The sequence below is a fragment of the Rhinoderma darwinii genome, chromosome 5, assembly GCF_050947455.1.
Source record: "Rhinoderma darwinii isolate aRhiDar2 chromosome 5, aRhiDar2.hap1, whole genome shotgun sequence".
Classification (NCBI taxonomy): Eukaryota; Metazoa; Chordata; class Amphibia; order Anura; family Rhinodermatidae; genus Rhinoderma; species Rhinoderma darwinii.
Window position 1 is genome coordinate 146696953 of NC_134691.1, and position 19711 is coordinate 146716663.

General features: G+C 44.6%; 1 protein-coding gene across 2 annotated transcripts in view; it reads left to right on the forward strand.

Moving 5' to 3' along the window:
* Positions 1–9829: 9829 nt before the first annotated feature.
* RNF182 (ring finger protein 182) overlaps positions 9830–19711 on the forward strand; it is a 92869-nt gene continuing 82987 nt past the window's right edge. For both annotated transcript variants that reach the window (XM_075828417.1, XM_075828416.1), the window contains exon 1: positions 9830–10011. The gene's annotated coding sequence lies outside the window, so the exon portion shown is untranslated. The remainder of the gene's footprint in view (positions 10012–19711) is intronic.

Sequence of the window (19711 nt, forward strand, 5' to 3'; positions counted from 1 at the left end):
GTCCTCCCACGTTGAGCATGTCAGGAAGGTGCTCCAGGCCCTTCGGGAAAACAAGCTATTTGCTAAAACCGAAAAATGTGTGTTTGGGGTGCAGGAGATACCATTTTTGGGTCAAATCCTCACTCCTCATGAATTCCGCATGGACCCTGCCAAGGTTCAGGCTGTGGCTGAATGGGTCCAACCTGCCTCCCTGAAAGCGTTACAGTGCTTCCTGGTGTTTGCTAATTATTACAGGAGATTTATTGCTAACTTGTCGGTCATCGCTAAGCCTCTTACGGATCTTACTCGCAAAGGTGCTGACTTCCTCCACTGGCCTCCAGAGGCGGTCCAGGCTTTTGAGGTCCTTAAGAAGTGCTTTATCTCGGCCCCAGTGCTGATTCAGCCTAACCAAATGGAGCCATTCATCGTGGAGGTTGACACCTCCGAGGTGGGAGTGGGTGCTGTCTTGTCCCAGGGTACCAGGTCCCTCACCCATCTCCGTCCCTGTGCCTACTTCTCCAGGAAGTTTTCGCCCACTGAGAGTAACTATGATATTGGCAACCGCGAACTCTTAGCCATTAAATGGGCATTTGAAGAGTGGCGCCACTTCCTGGAGGGGGCTAGGCACCAGGTAACGGTCCTTACCGAACACAAGAATTTTGTATTTTTTTAAAATCTGCCCGGAGGCTAAACCCGAGACAAGCTCGATGGGCATTATTTTTTACTAGATTCAACTTTTTGGTCACCTATAGGGCTGGGTCTAAAAATATTAAAGCTGATGCACTGTCGCGTAGCTTCATGGCCAGTCCTCATTCGGAGGAAGATCCTGCATGTGTTTTGCCTCCAGGTATAATCATTTCCTCTGTTGATTCTGACTTAGTCTCCGAAATTGTGACCGATCAAGGTTCAGCTCCCGGGAACCTTCCTGAGAACAAGCTGTTTGTTCCCCTGCAATTCCGGCTAAGGGTACTCAGGGAAAATCATGACTCTGCACTATCTGGCCATCCAGGCATCTCATTGCCAGAAACTATTGGTGGCCTGGGTTGCTTAAAGACGTTAAGGCCTACGTCGCCGATTGTGAAATTTGTGCTAGGTCCAAGATTCCCAGGTCCCGACCAGCGGGCTTACTATGTTCTTTGCCCATTCCCCAGAGACCTTGGACCCATATCTCCATGGATTTTAGCACCGATTTGTCTCCATCTCAAGGCAAGTCGGTGGTGTGGGTTGTAGTAGACCGTTTCAGTAAGATGTGCCACTTTGTGCCCCTCAAGAAACTACGCAATGCTAAGACGTTAGCTACCTTGTTTGTCAAACACATCCTGCGTCTCCATGGGGTTCCTGTCAATATTGTTTCTGACAGAGGGGTACAATTTGTTTCATTGTTTTGGAGAGCCTTCTGTAAGAAGTTGGAGATTGATCTGTCCTTCTCCTCGGCCTTCCATCCTGAAACTAATGGCCAAACTGAGAGGACTAATCAGTCTCTAGAACAATATTTAAGGTGTTTTATCTCTGACTGTCAATATGATTGGGTCTCATTCATTCCTCTCGCCGAATTCTCCATTAATAACCGGGTCAGTAACTCGTCAGGGGTCTCCCCCTTTTTCTGTAATTTTGGGTTTAATCCACGGTTCTCCTCCGTTTCACCTGGTAGTTCCAACAATCCCGAGGTAGATGTCGTTCATCAGGAACTGTGCACAGTCTGGGCCCAGGTTCAGAAGAACCTAGAGGCATCCCAGAGCATACAAAAGACTCAGGCAGATAGAAGACGTTCTGCTAACCCCTTGTTTGTGGTCGGGGATCTGGTGTTGCTATCTTCTAAAAATTTGCGCCTTAAAGTCCCGTCCAAAAAATGTGCTCTCCGATATATAGGGCCGTACAAGGTCATTGAAGTCCTTAACCCTGTCTCCTTCCGACTGGAGTTACCCCCGTCTTTTCGAGTACACGACGTGTTTCATGCCTCCCTCCTTAAACGCTGCTCCCCGTCCTTGGCTCCCTCGAGGAAACCTCGGGTTCCTGTTCTCACCCCTGAAGGGGTAGAATTCGAGGTGGCCAAGATTGTGGACAGCAGGATGATCCAAGGCTCCCTCCAGTACCTGGTCCATTGGAAAGGATACGGGCCTGAGGAGAGGACTTGGGTACCTGCCCGGGATGTTCACGCTGGGGTATTGCTCAGGAGGTTCCATCTTCGCTTCCCCAATAAGCCAGGTCCACCTAGAAAGGGTCCAGTGGCCCCTCTTAAAAGGGGGGGTACTGTAAAGGATCTGCCAGACACAGCTTCTGCGTCGACGCCCGTGTGTAATCAGTCTGCACCTGCTCCTAAGTCTGAGAGAGTGACACGATCTTCTACCAGTCAGGCTGGGAGGCTGAGGAGTGGGAGAGCCTATCACAGCCTGGCCAGACGGAGCTAGCTCCCGCCCTCTGTCTATTTATACCTGCATTTCCTGCTCAAACTTTGCCTGTGATTCTTTTCTGTTTCCTGGCTCTGCTGCTCCTGCTATGATTATTGACCTTGCTTCATTTTTGACCCTGGCTTTACTGACTACGCTCCTGCTCTGCGATTTGTACCTCGTGCACTCCTGGTTTGACTCGGCTCGTTCACTACTCTTGTTGCTCACTGTGTTGCCGTGGGCAACTGCCCCATTTCCCTTAGCTTCTGTGTACCCTTGTCTGTTTGTCTGTCGTGCACTTATTGAGCGTAGGGACCGTCGACCAGTTGTACGCCGTCGCCTAGGACGGGCCGTTGCAAGTAGGCAGGAACTGAGTGGCGGGTAGATTAGGGCTCATCTGTCTGTCTCCCTACCCCGTCATTACAGGTATAGAGGACCTTGAAATGCATTTGAGGGTCTGGAATGAAATAATTAATTGCCCTGGTATGTTACATGACCCTAGTAGCTCCATTCTACTAATTATGAAAATGTGCGCAGAGTTTCACTTTAAGGAGTCCTAGAAGCTAAGATGTTTGACAGGGACCTCACAATGCAAAGCTGGGGGTCACCAGTATATTTCTTTCATGACTAAACACCAGTGCCACACCTGCCATGAGGCGAGGTGATCCGACAGCCTCAGGCGGCGCCACCTACCCAAAAATGGCGGGCGGCATTTTCAGCCAGGGACGGACTGGACCGGGGGGAGGGTGCATGCAGACTTAGCAGATGTGCCGCATGATGGGCACCTCTGTAACACTCCTCCTCCTCTTTGACGCTGTACGCAGCACATGCCACCAGAGAGGAGCAGGTCTGCAGGAGGAGCGGTCGAGCGAAGAGGAGAAGTGACGAGATGCACGAAGTACGTTCCTGCCTTAGAATGGAATAATCCACCCCATAGAGCCCTCACATCACTATAATGGAAGGATAGGGGGAGGTGGTCTGAGCGTCTGACTTACTGCAGAGGGCTATATAGGAAGGGGATTCTGCCCCCCCCCCCTCCTTTAGAGCAGTCAGTCAGATGCTCAGACCCCCCTAACCTTGCAGTATAGTAACTAGTGAGGGCTCTTTGGGGGGGGATAATTCCCCCCTATAGAGCCCTATGCTGTTAGTAAAACGCCCAGACCCCCCCTTGCAGTATACTCCCGGCCCCCCCCCAACGTTGTCTGACCCCTTTTAAATTAGTAGGGGCAGGAAGCTGAGTGCAGTATAATCCTTCCCCATAAACCTGCCCCCGCTAATTCAAAAGTGATCGGCCGACGCTGAAGGGCGGTGGATTCTAGAAGGGGCGGTCTGACCATCTTACTAACAGCCGACAGCTCTATAGGGGGGGAATAATCTTCCCCATAGAGTCCTCACTAATTACTATACTGCAAGGTTAGTGGGGTCTGAGCGTCTGACTGACTGCTGAGGACTCTAAGGGGAATCTGCCCCCTTAGCAGTCAGTTAGACGCCCCACCTTGCAGTATAGTAATTAGTGAGGGCTCTATAGGGGGAGTGTTCAGCCCCATAGAGCCCACAGCTGTCAGTAAGATGCTCAGACAACCCCCCCCCCCCCTGCCATCACTTAAATTAGTGGGGGCAGGAAGCTGAGCGCAGTAAAGCTCCCCCACAGCAGTCATAGTCAGTACCCTCCTTGCAGTATAATCCCCCCATAGCACCCTCAGTAGTTATTATACTGCAAGGGGGGGGGGGGTTCAGTGTGATTGGTGCAACTTTCTAATGACTTTTGATTAAAAATGATTTTTACTTTTTAAGATACAGCTGCTTTATATCCTGTATACAGAGCAGCTGTATGTAGCGCTGAATCCTGTATCCGTCAGGTCAGCAGGACTGACGGATTCAGTGTCAGCAGGTCCTGCAGGATCGAGCTGTTACCGATCACATCTAAGTTCATAACTTAGAAGTGATCGATAATAGGCGACCTAATGGATTTAAGTCTCAGCGCTAAATACAGCTGCTCTGTATACAGGATAAAAAGCAGCTGTATCTCAAAAAGTTAGAATAATTTTCAATAAAAAGTAGTTAAAACTTTCACCAATCGCATTGATAGATATCTTTTTTATATATATATATATATATATATATATATATATATATATATATATTTTTTTTTTTTATTTATTTATTTTTTTTTTTCAGACAGCCGCGCATCATACGGGGCTGACACACGGAGCTAAGTGCCTTTTACGCACGCAAAACGCAGCGTTTTTTGCGTGCGCAAAATGCACACGCTCGTGTGAATCCGGCCTTAGCCAGTAAAAAGGCTAGCACTAACCCCCTATTATTACCCCGGTACCCACCGCCATCAGGAGTACCGAGAAGAGCCGGGTACGATCCAGTGCCCGATCATCTGAAGTGAAAGGTACTGGGGTGGCCGCAGGCTGGTACTATCCAGCTGGGAAGGGACAAAAACCGTGGCTGGTTATGAAAAATGGAGGGGATCTCACATAATTTTTTTTCAATTATTTATTTTTAAAAAATGACGTGGGGTTCCCCCTATTTTTCATAACTTGCCAGATACAATAAAGCAGCTGCAGCCTAGAATTACCAGGGTGGGAAGGGCCACGGTACTTGGCCCTTCCCAGTCTGATAATACCAGCCTGCGGCCGCCCCGCTACCTGACTGTAATTTCAGATGTCAGGTACTGGATCGTACTCGGCTCTTCCCGGTATCCCTGGCGGCAGTGGAAACCGGGGCAATAATAGGAGTTAGTGATAGCCTTGTTACTGGCTAATGCTAAGCCCAAGCCTTAGTAATTGAACGCTGTCAATCAGACAGCAGCCATTACTAAGGCCATAATAAAGTATGAAAAAAAACAGACATAAGAAAAAAATAAATTATTGGAATCAAAACTCCCCCTTGCAACCCTCTTTCACCATTTTTTTTATTTTTAAAAAAAGTAGATAATCGAAGTAGTCCAATAAATCTACGACGTAGTCCAAACGGTACAGTGGAAACCTACCAAAAAAAAGTTAGCATTATAAAAATGTAAAAATTTTTAATTTGCCACAATAGAAACTAGAGGTCAAGGAAAAATAATTCCCCTTCATGTAACTCTGCAACCTATCAACTGAAAAGTCATCCGCCAGAGGGAAAAAAATGTCCCCATGGTGTAGTACAAGAAAGCTTAATTCCCAGGTGAGGCTTTCTTGTACTCCGTCATCAAGAAAAGTTTTTCCTCCTGGCGGATGATTTTTCCGTTGACAGGTAGCCGAGTTCTTCCATAGCGGTGTTAGGGGGGCAAACTCGCCAATTGCCCAGTGACCCCAGAATGGGCCGCTACTCTTGGGCCAGGGATGTGTGCTTGCCCCCCAGACTAAAATTTGACAGCCAACACCTGGCCATTGGCTCCCTGCTCCGCCGTTTGCTCTTGCGTCCTTTTGGCCAAAATGATTACCAATACCCCAGGTATTTTTCATTATTATGTATATTCGCTTCTCTTGGACACAGCCGGGTCTTTGATGCTGGGAGAGCATGGTGTGTTGTTGTTTGGCATAGCAAGCAGGGTAGCCCGCTCTATGAATTATCAAGGCGTCACAAATAGGCTTCTACCTGGCTATACACGTTGTGCCTCATGACGTACACACTATCCCTCCATGTTTCACTCACTTGCACCCCATTATCCATTTATTTCTATTGAGGCACTTCACTCATTACTGCCCCCTATATTTCACTTATAGTATTACACTTGCACACACACTATTCATTTATTATTTCTTACTACACATCCCATGCACCACACACCACTCCCCTCAAGACTAGTGGGAGTGGCTATTATTATTTAAAGCACCTGCTCGCCCTTTCATCAGCATTTCTGACCTGGCTGTGTCCATTTGTAAGTATGGCCTTTTTCGGTGTTTTTGCATATGTCCCTGTGTTTTTATCGGTTCTGTTTGTGCATCAGGAACGTTCTGTTCCAGTTTAGGAGTTAGGGACTCGCAAGTCTGGGGATCCTTGTCGTGGATTGCGAGCTTGCGTCCTTTTGGCCAAAATGATTACCAATACCCCAGGTATTTTTCATTATTATGTATATTCGCTTCTCTTGGACACAGCCGGGTCTTTGATGCTGGGAGAGCATGGTGTGTTGTTGTTTGGCATAGCAAGCAGGGTAGCCCGCTCTATGAATTATCAAGGCGTCACAAATAGGCTTCTACCTGGCTATACACGTTGTGCCTCATGACGTACACACTATCCCTCCATGTTTCACTCACTTGCACCCCATTATCCATTTATTTCTATTGAGGCACTTCACTCATTACTGCCCCCTATATTTCACTTATAGTATTACACTTGCACACACACTATTCATTTATTATTTCTTACTACACATCCCATGCACCACACACCACTCCCCTCAAGACTAGTGGGAGTGGCTATTATTATTTAAAGCACCTGCTCGCCCTTTCATCAGCATTTCTGACCTGGCTGTGTCCATTTGTAAGTATGGCCTTTTTCAGTGTTTTTGTATATGTCCCTGTGTTTTTATCGGTTCTGTTTGTGCATCAGGAACGTTCTGTTCCAGTTTAGGAGTTAGGGACTCGCAAGTCTGGGGATCCTTGTCGTGGATTGCGAGCTTGCGTCCTTTTGGCCAAAATGATTACCAATACCCCAGGTATTTTTCATTATTATGTATATTCGCTTCTCTTGGACACAGCCGGGTCTTTGATGCTGGGAGAGCATGGTGTGTTGTTGTTTGGCATAGCAAGCAGGGTAGCCCGCTCTATGAATTATCAAGGCGTCACAAATAGGCTTCTACCTGGCTATACACGTTGTGCCTCATGACGTACACACTATCCCTCCATGTTTCACTCACTTGCACCCCATTATCCATTTATTTCTATTGAGGCACTTCACTCATTACTGCCCCCTATATTTCACTTATAGTATTACACTTGCACACACACTATTCATTTATTATTTCTTACTACACATCCCATGCACCACACACCACTCCCCTCAAGACTAGTGGGAGTGGCTATTATTATTTAAAGCACCTGCTCGCCCTTTCATCAGCATTTCTGACCTGGCTGTGTCCATTTGTAAGTATGGCCTTTTTCGGTGTTTTTGTATATGTCCCTGTGTTTTTATCGGTCTTGTAGGCCACAGCCTGGTTTAGGCCTGAGCCCTACAAGAGATCGGGAGCACACTGATGACGTCAACTGGCTGGCACGATGACGTCCACGCCGGGCCACTGAACTCAGTTAAAAATCATAAGTCAAGTAGGTAATAAAAAGGGGGCATAGAAGATGTGTTAAACCATTTTCAGTGATAATGCTGCGTTGCTGATCTATGATACTAAAGTAATACAGTAAGTAGAATTCTTTAAATCTTTTCTATACACTAAACAGCACTTTAGCAAATAAACAACAATTTTTTTTTCTATTTAAAAATGTTTATATATTGCGTGTTTGTTGTGTAAAGCTAGTAATGACAAAAACTCGGATAGATTTGGGGGGGGGGGCGTCTTTTTATAGTTCGCCTCAGGCAGCAGAGGGACTAGTCTCATCCCTGACCAACACAATAAAAAGGGTATTTACATAGCTCTTTATCCTCACACGCAGGTCCTGGGATCGTCAGAAGAAACAGCTCTGATTTACAAACTGTGACTGTAACAAACCGTGCAGCTGTGTGTTTATCACATGAACATGGACAGAATTTTATCCACTGGAACAAAACAATAAATTTTCCTACTGAAAAACAACAGAGATTTTGAAAACCATAAGGAATTAATACAGAAAGTAAACTTGAAAACTTGAGACACTCCAGCAGACGCTGTAGGAATCGACTGGTCACAGTGCAGCCACGTGACATAATTGTGCCCAAGATATTTTTGTATCAAAGCACCCGGTAAGAGGATGGCCTGCCCTAGCTTTTACCGGGTGAACTTTATAAATGGAGCCCGCAATAAAAAAATCACTGGATTGTCTCTTTAAGTTGCCATTTACGCTGGGTTCTCATGGTTGTGAACGTGGCCACGTGACGGCGCAGTTTTCAAATTGACTACAGAGAAAAGCACTTCCATTGTTTATGGCAGTTTACAATGCGGCCATTAACAATGACAGTGCTTTTCTCTAGAGTCAATTTGAAAACCGCGCCAATCTACATATCAGTGCAGTTTCAGCCGCATCGTGAGAACCCAGTCTTAGGTCTCATGCACACGGCCGTGCCCGTAATCACGGCCCGCGATTGCGGGCACAAGCGTCCGCCGCCGCATTTAGTGCCGTGCTCCCACACAAAGTATGGGAGCACAGCCCACAAAATCCGAAAAGTAGGACATGCTCCATGTTCTACGGCACGGACACCTTTCCGTAGCGCTATGGAAAGGTGTCCGCGGCCAATAGAACCAGGAGGGTCCGTAATTGCGGACCGTATTGCGGTCCGCAATTACAGAGTTTTTCCACGGTCGTGTGCATGGGGCCTTAGGCTGGGACTACATAGAGACTATTTGTATAGCAGCTTTCCACTTTTAACTCAAGCTACAGCTGCCGGCAGAGGAACATAGTTATATGCATAGAAGTGCCAACCTCTTAAGATTAGAAAGTAATGCTACAAAGAGTGATAGTCAGGCTCTGTTCACACTAACATCATGGCTTCTGATTATAACAGACCCATGACAGATATGCTGGATCCACTTTTAAACGGATACCTGGCGGACTAACTTTAATGTTGTCCGATGGAGTTCTGATATTTCTGAAGGCAAGAATAGCACTGCAGATTAATTCCAGCACTCAAAAATACTAAAAAGCCAGACATAAAGCTCTGATGTAACCCATTATCATATTGTGGAACTGAGCTGCTGTATTATGCATAAGACATTGTTAGATGAGGTCCTCCAGGATCATGTATTAAACAGGATTATGTTATGTGTTGGGCTGTATGTCTATTCTTTTAACACTGATATCTAATGACTAACTTTATTATACGCCATCTGGGCTTTTCTTTAATGGGTATATAATACATACAAATATACAATAAATCTCTAGATAGTTGTATCAGGGGATAGAAATAAATGTAACAGCCAACTATGATGTCAGAGAGGCTAAATATGTGCATTTTTCTTTTAGCTTAGATCCGCATCGCAGACATACTGTATAAACCTCTGCTATCTTTACATCTTATTTTGGCATGAACGTTACTATCAGTTATTTATGGTTCTACAATGTCAGTTGTGGTCTTGTTAATGACAAAATTGACTCAAAGTTTGGAATGACAAGGCGGTATGACGTGATATGTCACCTAGCCGGTACATTGCCAATTACCATTTATTGGCTGCAGTACCATGCCCATGAGTCCTATTTCTAGCACTATCACACAGCAGCCCTGTAGCATAAAACCAATCAGTGTTGTGCCAGGATGATGGCTCCTCCTGCCGCCTCCATTCCTTACTCAATGGGAATTCTTGAATGAACTCAGGAGGGGGTAAAGCTGCTGCTCAGTGCCCGAGTCTTTAGGCGGTCTGTTGCTATAGTGACTTCTTCCAGGATCTGCCCAGTCTACTGTGTAGTAGTAACAAAGCTGCAACCCTCAGATGCTGATGGGGACAACACAGGGAGAGGAGGAGGAGGAGCAGAGACAACTGTGTACATTGATCCTGCTGTAGCCCCAGGTAAATCAAAGACACCTTCCTTTATTTTAATACCTGTGGCTGTATTATGAGGCACTGTATGGTGGTGCCTCATTACCTCTGCCTACTGTGTACCAGGTGGCTCCCGGTGTATCCAGGCTGTGTCCGTGCAGACAGCAAATACTGCAGCAAGGGATCTAAACATAGAGACAGGAAGGTTACTGCATGGATGAGAAGGAAAACAATGTATCATTATTATTATTATTATTATTATTATTATTATTATTAATAAGTGCTTACAATTAGGTTATGACTCCTGACGACCACGTTAGAAGTATTTCTCCAGAATGTCCTATCTCTTATTGTCCTTGTATATTTCAGATACAATCACTGATTGTATAAAGTCAATATTGAATGAAATGCCATTGGGGTAATAAGCTGTGCCATGGTGTATACGGCTGGTGTTATACAGTGGCATTAGTGTTGTGTGCTGCCTGTCATTACTTATTGTGCACCTTGACTATTGATATTGAAGACTTGCTTACCTTGAACAAAGGAAACTGTGTGTGCTCCGTGCTGCCACACTCCCTAGTAGATCACTGCTGTCTACTCCACACAAAAGCAGCTTTATCTGATTTATGATGTTTTACTATGTCTGTGCAATGGCCCTAAACATAAATTTACATTAGCCTGCGCTTAGGTCCTGTGTCATGTAGTGTTCTGTCATTCACAAGGATGTGACTGGCTGCTGTGATAAGGATAGAAAACCTCTAGCTTTGGAATCATTGTAAATCAGTCACTATAAAGAAAATAGATTTTACGTTTTTACAAGGGTATTACGTGTTTTGTATCAATGAAGTATTATATTTTCATATGATGTTATATGATCACCTGTCGCTTATGTAGCACTGCAGAATACAGAATGGACCTCATGTATAAAAACTAGTGAAAAGAAAAAAGTGGAGCAGTTGCTCATAGAAACCAGAGACCAGTTTCCATGTTTCCAGGGAAGATTAGAAAATGAAAGAAGTCATTATATTGGCTGCTATGGGCAATTGCTCCACTTTTTGAATGTCCAAGCCTTTTATACATCAGCCCCAATGCATTGGTCCCTATGCCCAGTCGGACAATTTATCAGGCACATATATACCTCTTATGGCACTTTTCACAGGTAACCTATGTTTTTGTAATGTGGTAGATAACCAAATATCCTTGAGGAAATCCACCAAATATGGGAAGAACATAAAACCTCCATGCAGATTGTTATTGTTACTACTATTATTATTATTATTATTATTATTATTATTATTATTAATAATAATAATAATAGTAATACACCCCTAAATCACTGTAATATTATTTACTTGTAATGAGTTTTAATGAGTTTTATTCAGTGTTTTCTGGACAAAAAAATACTTCTTCAAATGTTTTTGTACCAAATGCTCCCAAAATATTCACAAACTTTAAGGGGTTATGTGGGGACCAAAAAGCATTAGCTGTGTACTCACTGCAGTATGTGAGTACACTTGCTAATATACATTCCGGTCCCCCCTCGTGCTCTGGGCCGGCCTTAGGGGTGTGCAACCTGTGTGAGTGCACAGGGCGCTGCAGCCTCCCCACATGTACGGGGCGCCACTGTGCGGCCGTTTGAGCTCTGTTCTCTGCTCCTCGTAAGGTTATGTTCACACGCAGTAGCAAAATACGTGTGAAATTACGGAGCTGTTTTCAGGCGAAAACAGCTCCTGAATTTCAGACATTTTTGCAAGTACTCGAGATTTTCGCGGCGTCTTTTACGGACGTTATTGGAGATGTTTTTCAATGGAATCAATGAAAAACGGCTCCAAAAACATCCCAAGAAGTGACATGCCCTTCTTTGACGCGGGCGTATTTTTACACGCCGTCTTTTGAAAGCGACGCGTAAAATTACACCTCGTCTGAGCAGAACATCGTAAAACTCATTGCAAGCAATGGGCAGATGTTTGCAGGCGTAATGGAGCCGTCTTTTCAGGCGTAATTCGAGGCGTAAAACGCCCAAATTACGTCTGAAAATAGGCCGTGTGAACATACCCTTACACACACACAGAGGAAGCAGAGGCAGAGCAGAGGGGGAAACTCCGCCCACTGCCCGTCCTGCAAGAAACCTTTGCAGCAAGGAGAGATGGTAAGTGACTATTTGTGTGTATATGCCTGTGTCTATATGTTACATTGTGTGCGTGTGTGTGTCTGTGTTTGTCTGTGTGTGTGTGTGTGTGTGTGTGTGTGTGTGTGTGTGTGTGTGTGTGTGGTTATCAGAGTGTATTTATCTGTGGTGTGACTGCAGGTAACACTACTACATTATCTGTGCTCAGGGTTATTAATGTGTTATCTGTGGTGTTACATTGGACTGCAGGTGACATCTACTACATTGAATGAATACCCATGATTCTATGTGTGGACATATCACACATCCCAAAAAGGGACAAAATCAAACACCAAGTACACAAGTATGACTTGTAATAATGGCAATACTTTATTAAATATACATAAAAACATGTTGGCCATCAGGACCTAAAATAAGACATACAATTAAAATGCATGGATGTGGCGAACACAAGAGCTGTAACAAGTAAAGAATACTCAAGAGGCAAAGAAAAGCATAATAAACAATTCAAAGAACAACTTGCAAATAAAGAAGTTCAAAAACCACAATGTGGTACATGCACAGTGCCTGCATAATAGAGAAAGTAATGAGCCAAACAGAGTATATAGCGAGCAGAGCCCACCCACACTGGTAAATCCGGTCCCAGTACCCCTTGAGAAAGCTACCGCGAGACGTGCGTTGGGGCTCGTGGTGTGGTGTCCACTTTTAGGCTGATTATGCAGTATACCGGTTGGTATAGGTCCTGGGACTGGATTTGATTTGCGGTTATCCCCTGGTCACTATATCTTTACACTCACACAGTGTGGGTGGGTTCTGCGTATTTTGCCCACGGCCATTGAGCGTCGCGGGCATAAAACGCAGCGAAATACGCTTTCTCTGCCTCTCATTGATGTCAATGGGAAGTCAGAGGTGTAAACGCCCGAAGATAGGGCACGTCCCTTCTTTTTCCCGCGAGCCGGTTTTTCTGCTCGCGGGGAAAAAACGCCTCCGCCTTCTACTGAAATCGATGGGGGGCATTTTGACCCGTTTTTTGTCGCGTTTTCTGCGTCAAAAAACTTGTCAAATACCTCTGTGTGAACAGCTCAGGAGAAAACAGCTGCCTCGTTTCAGTCGTAAATGCTCCTCCTCGCATTTTGCGAGGCTTCTCTGACAGCCGTAAATTTTGAGCTGCTCTTCATTGAGTTCAATGAAGAACGGCTCAAATTACGTCTGAAAGAAGTGTCCTGCACTTCTTTTGACGAGGCTGTATTTTTACGCGTCGTCGTTTGACAGGTTGTCTGCACAGTACGTCGGCAAACCCATTCAAATGAATGGGCAGATGTTTGCCGACGTATTGTAGCCCTATTTTCAGATGTAAAACGAGGCATAATACGCCTCGTTTACGTCTGAAAATAGGTCGTGTGAACCCAGCCTTAGTGTTTGTGTTATCAAGTTTTGTGGTGGTCTGGTTCGGAATGACTATCTATCTATCTATCTATCTATCTATCTATCTATCTATCTATCTATCTATCTATCTATCTATCTATCTAATATCTATATATCTCGTATCTATCTCATATCTATCTATCTATCTATCTATCTATCTATCTATCTATCTATCTATCTATCTATCTATCTATCTATCTATCTATCTATCTATCTATCTATCTATCTATCTATCTATCTATCTCATATCTGTCTGTCTGTCTGTCTGTCTGTCTATCTATCTATCTATCTATCTATCTATCTATCTATCTATCTATCTATCTATCTATCTATCTATCTATCTATCTATCTATCTATCTATCTTTCTATCTTATTCATTTTCTTCTGTTGCTAACAGTTAGTCAGGTGTAGAGCAGTGGGAATTGGCAAGTGAAAAAAACAATCACATCTGCGTTAGTCTCTATATACAGCAGGTCCCATAACCCCTGCTATGTAAATTAAGTCTCTATAGATCACTTGTGAATTTTGCTTAGATAAAGATGCAACAAACAGCGCTCTAACACTGAGGTATAAAGTGTTAAGTCTGCTGTGCATTATCAATCCTCTATCTTTTACATTTACAGCTTGAATAAAAAATGTGTAAGTTTCACTACTAAGGTGTCACTGTGTAACTACAAACCTTTTCAGAAAAATATAATTAACCCCTTCTGACTGCTATGCTTATTTTAGAAGCCTTATTCTAAAGGGAAGACAGACGGCCACAAATCCACCCATACAAACACAGCGCTTTGAGCATAGCGCTGGTTGTCATTAAGGAATAGAACTAGTGGTTGCTCAAAGCCGCAAATGTACAGTCCCACAGAATCTGAATTTGTCAGCTGGGTGACAGCATTACAGGCCGGACTGTCAGTGGTTACTGGTCAAGAAGCATTTTCAAAAGAACTTTCGAGAAATTCTGATTTGATAAGAGCGGCTGACAGACAGGGTTTTATTATATTGTGTCACCCACTTACTAGCTGGAACACTGTAAGAAGAAAAAGTACCTTTCATGAGGCAGTACACATGGCATTTTGGACTGCCTGAAAATCACCTTCCCTCGCACTCTCGTAGCGACGCGTCCCTGCTCATCTGTCTGGTCTTTTTGCAGCCAGGCCTTCTGTGATGTTGTTCTCGTCAGATGCGATCGCTGCAGCCTGTGATTGGATGCAGTGGTCACATGTGACAAAAGGTCAGCAAAGGAGGCCAGCTGCACAGAGATCTGCCAAGAAAGCCGGGACGCTTCGCTACAGAAGCGCCAAAGGAGGTGAGTATAGCTTTTTTTTAATGTTTAAGTGGATATAATGTTTTTTTTTCTACTTGCGTTTTTTGCTGTGTATATCCACAACAGCAAAATCCTTTGCTTTTTGTTGCAGATTTTGACTTCCTCATTGAACTCTATTTGGAAAATCCACAACAAATACGCAAAAATTTAGCGATAATTTTTTTTACATCTTGCGGATGTATAAAATTGCACAAGCATTACATTTTCTGCAGTGTGTGGATGAGATTTGTTAAAATGTTGCTGCTGTAATACACTGTGAATTTTCTACTTGCAAATCCTGACGGAAAATCTGCAGCTATTCTACTATGTGTGAACACAGCCGTAGGGCGGATTTACACGAGCGTGTGCGTCTTGCGCGCGCAAAAAACATGGCGATTTGCGCGTGCAAAAGGCACTTAACAGCTCCGTGTGTCATCACCATATGATGCGTGGCTGCGTGGCTGCTGACACCCTGTTTGTATGTTTGTAAACAGAATAGCACGTGGTGCTTTTGTTTTCATTCATACTTTTTACTGCTCTTGCACGAATCACGCGCGTCACACGGAAGTGCTTCCGTGTGCTGCGCGTGATTTTCACGCAGCCATTGACTTCAATGGGTGCGTGATGCGCGAGAAACGCACAAATATAGGACATGTCATGCGTTTCACGCAGTGGACATATGCTGCGTGAAAATCACAGACTGTCTGCATGGCCCCATAGACTAAAATAGGTCCGTGCGAGGCGCGTGAAAATCACGCGCGTTGCACGGACGTATTACATGTTCGTGGAAATAAGCCCTTAGGGTGGTACCCCAATATTAATAAATGTTCTCCATTATGTATTTGCTAAATACAACTCTCAGGATAATCAGATGTCTTATATGTGTGTTTATGGCCAATGAATTTAGAGAAAAGACTTTTCCACAGCAGATGGACAAAAAGATTATTTCTTTGATTTACACTATACTTACTTGATGTAAAGGGATAACCATAGGCTCCCAGCATTTTTCTTAGCTATGTCTGTGACAGTGTGTTTCATCATACTGTCTAAACATAATTTTCCTTTTACCTTGTATAATATATTATAAATTATTCAAGAATTTGCGTTTGTTCTGTATATTATACATAATAATGACAAAAGTCAATTAGTACCCTGTTAGTCAATCACATCTAATGTGTATGGGGAGGACTGTTTGACCTCCTTGCCATCAATTCTTTGGGGATAATTACAGCAACTGTGGTTAAATTTTTAGAATTTTAGAATACATGTTCTCAGCCATGTCTGACAGCCACTAAGCCTCCATTCAGCTAAGATGACCATTCATGTAATTCGGAGGATCGGAAGCAATAATGATTGGCTGAAAGAACTTTCATCTAGCACTAATTTCATGTTTCAAGTCAGTTTGAGAGAGTCAGTTTTAGGGAGGCTAATTCAACATGTTGCTCATTTCTGTTCGACTAGAGAAGTGTCCTGTGTCTTCCTATAAGACATATCATATTACACCCTAACTAGCAATGCAGAAAAGTATATTCAGATCTTTCATCCCTTAAAGTGACCCTTTTTTCCAGGAGAGAAGACACCCACTTCACCACCAATTTTATAATTACTTGTTTCCCACAATTGTAGAGAGCAAATTGGTTCTTCATATGGGCAGCCAAGGAACCTCCACAGGAAATAACTCTCTGCGTTTGCGTTCTCAGAGCCACCCATTTGAGTGGCAGGGACTTGGTTAGTATAATTTGTGGGGTAGGTGCCTTCCCCATGGGAAAAATATGTACTTTCAGCTTTACCCAGAGGGCCACTTTAAAGTGAATGTCCACACATACAACCTATATAGAAACTCAGCCATCACAATGTCAGGGTTCACCACCAGCCGAAAAGTGGAGCCCTATACTTTTGTTGACACTTCAATAAGCATTGACTGGAGTTTCAAGGGTTAATCGAGTTAAATGGTGGGAATGAAGATTTGTTTTTTATGCCGTGGAATGTCAAAGCCTCACTCCTGCGTGTCATTACGCAGGCACAGAGGAAGTATTTATATTTTTATTTGTGCAAAATGCTCCGCAACTGCAAAGTATATAAGTTGCTTGTAGGAAGAGGTTAAATATGCGAACTGTATTATATTGTACACAGGGCCAGCCTTTGGGGTGTGTGACCTGTGCCTTCGCAAAGGGCGCATTACTCCAGCAGGTAGAAGGGGACTCTGCACTGGCTCCCTTGCTCTGCTTGTGTTTCAGAAGTGCCCGTGCCTGGCGACTCTGCAGCTGCCTTTCTGCCTGGGCGCTTATTTTCTCAGTGGCGTCGCTACCGCTGTAGCAGCCATAGCGGCTGCTAGCGGCGACACTGGGCATGAGAGCACCCGTGCTGCCCGCTGTGGCTGCTACAGCGGTAGCGACGCCGCATTCAATAGTATCTGCGTCTTTAGGAGTTATCTCCCTGCTCTGCCATCTACGAGGCTATAGGCCATTCGGCCTCCAGCCTATCCAGTGCAGGGACAGGATACCTGCGCAGGCCGGCGTGATGACGTTACTGGATCACGCCGGTCTTTGCAAGGATCCTGTCATCGGCGTTGTGGAGCAGCTACGTTCGTCATGGGAATGGGGCCTAGGTGAGCAAATTTTTTTTGTTTGGGGGGCAATGTCTACAAGGGGGAGGTGGGGGTCTGTATGGCACTGTCTACAAGGGGGAGGTAGGGGCTGTATGGCGCTGTCTACTAGGGGGAGGTAGGGGCTGTATGGCGCTGTCTACTAGGGGGAGGTGGGGTGCTATATTGCACTGTCTACAAGGGGGATGTGGACGGTTGTATGGCACAGTCTACAAGGGGGAGGTGGGGTGCTGTATGGCATTGTCTACAAGGGGGAGGTGGGGGGCTGTATGGCACTGTCTATAAGGGGGAGGTTAGGGCTGTATGGCACTGTCTACAAGGGGGAGGTGAGGGGCACTGTCTACAAGGGGGAGATGGGGAGCTGTATGGCACTGTCTACAAGGGGGAGGTGGGGGCTGTATGGTGCTGTCTACAAGGGGGAGGTGGGAGGCACTGTCCACAAGGGGGAGATGGGGAGCTGTATGGCACTGTCTACAGGGGGAGGTGAGGGGCTGTATGGCACTGTGTACAAGGGGGAGGGGGGCTGTATGGCGCTGTCTACAAGGGGGAGGTGGGATGCACTGTGTACAAGGGGGAGGTGGGGTCTGTATGGCACTGTCTACAGGGGGAGGTGGGCGCTGTATGGCACTGTCTACAAGGAGGAGGTGAGGGGCTGTATGGCACTGTGTACAAGGGGGAGGGGGGCTGTATGTCACTATCTACAAGGGAGAGGTGAGAGGCTATTGCACTGTCTACAAGGGTGAGGTGGGGGGCTGTATGGCGCTGTATACAAGGGGGTGGTGGGGTGCTGTATGGCGCTGTCTACAAGGGGGAGGTGGGGTGCTATATTGCACTGTCTATTATACTATGTGGGGGGAAATATACTCTGTAGGGACACTATAATGGGCATTATACTGTGGGGGCATTATACTTTTTTATGGGGCATTTTTTTTATGATGGGGTGGGGCGCCGAAAGATAATTTTGAACAGGGCGCAATCTATCCTAAAGCCGGCCCTGATTGTACAAACAAGAAAATAGCATTCAGTACACAAATATCATGGCACATCATACTGACCAGACATATGACAGTAATCCAGAGGCGTCACTAGAATTTATAAGGCCCCATAGCAAAGTTAGTGATGGGCCCCCACCAGGGTTGCCAACGTCTATAAATTCTTGGAAAATGTGTAAAAGTAGGGAGATTTCCGGTGTCTCTAAAAAACAAATTGATGCGTCCATGATTTTTTTAAAATTGGAGGAGCTTGTACAGATTATTGGGAACATGCTGTGAATGTCTTAATATTACTGTTTTAAGCTATAAACCTACTGTATAAATTCACTGAAGTGATATATGAGTAAAATATAAGTTTATTTAGATAACTCTCTAAAAACAGGGGTACAATCACCACTGTGACAAAAGCCCCACCGTGTGTATTTAAAAACGTATTAAACAGTAAACTACTGAGTCCTGATACCATTGCAAACCCTCTATGACTCAGTATGTTTATAACAGATATCAAACCGGAATCAGCATATAACCATGGGCATAACAGTAGTATAAACCTTGAAACACACTAGAGCCCGCGATAATCGCACCTGGAACTCCCAGTGTTAAAGGATACAATAATTCACACTGTCCCCAATGCTACAATTCCTCAATAACACGACCCTACGCGTTTCTTGTACTTATCATCAGGGGTCTGTACTTGGTCACTCTGGCCGGGATGCCAGCGATATTAATTCAACAGCAGGTATTCTGCTGTACACCACGGAAGCATGCTGTTGAATTAATATCGCTGGCATCCCGGCCAGAGTGACCAAGTACAGACCCCTGATGATAAGTACAAGAAACGCGTAGGGTCGTGTTATTGAGGAATTGTAGCATTGGGGACAGTGTTAATTATTGTATACTTTAACACTGGGAGTTCCAGGTGCGATTATCGTGGGCTCTAGTGTGTTTCAAGGTTTATACTACTGTTATGCCCATGGTTATATGCTGATTCCGGTTTGATATCTGTTATAAACATACTGAGTCATAGAGGGTTCGCAATGGTATCAGGACTCAGTAGTTTACTGTTTAATACGTTTTTAAATACACACGGTGGGGCTTTTGTCACAGTGGTGATTGTACCCCTGTTTTTAGAGAGTTATCTAAATAAACTTATATTTTACTCATATATCACTTCAGTGAATCCATCAAAAAAAATTTCCTATATTGTGGGAGCACAATTTTGTTGCATCAGTTATACAGTGAATCATTAAAACCTACTGTATATTACTAAAAATCTTCAT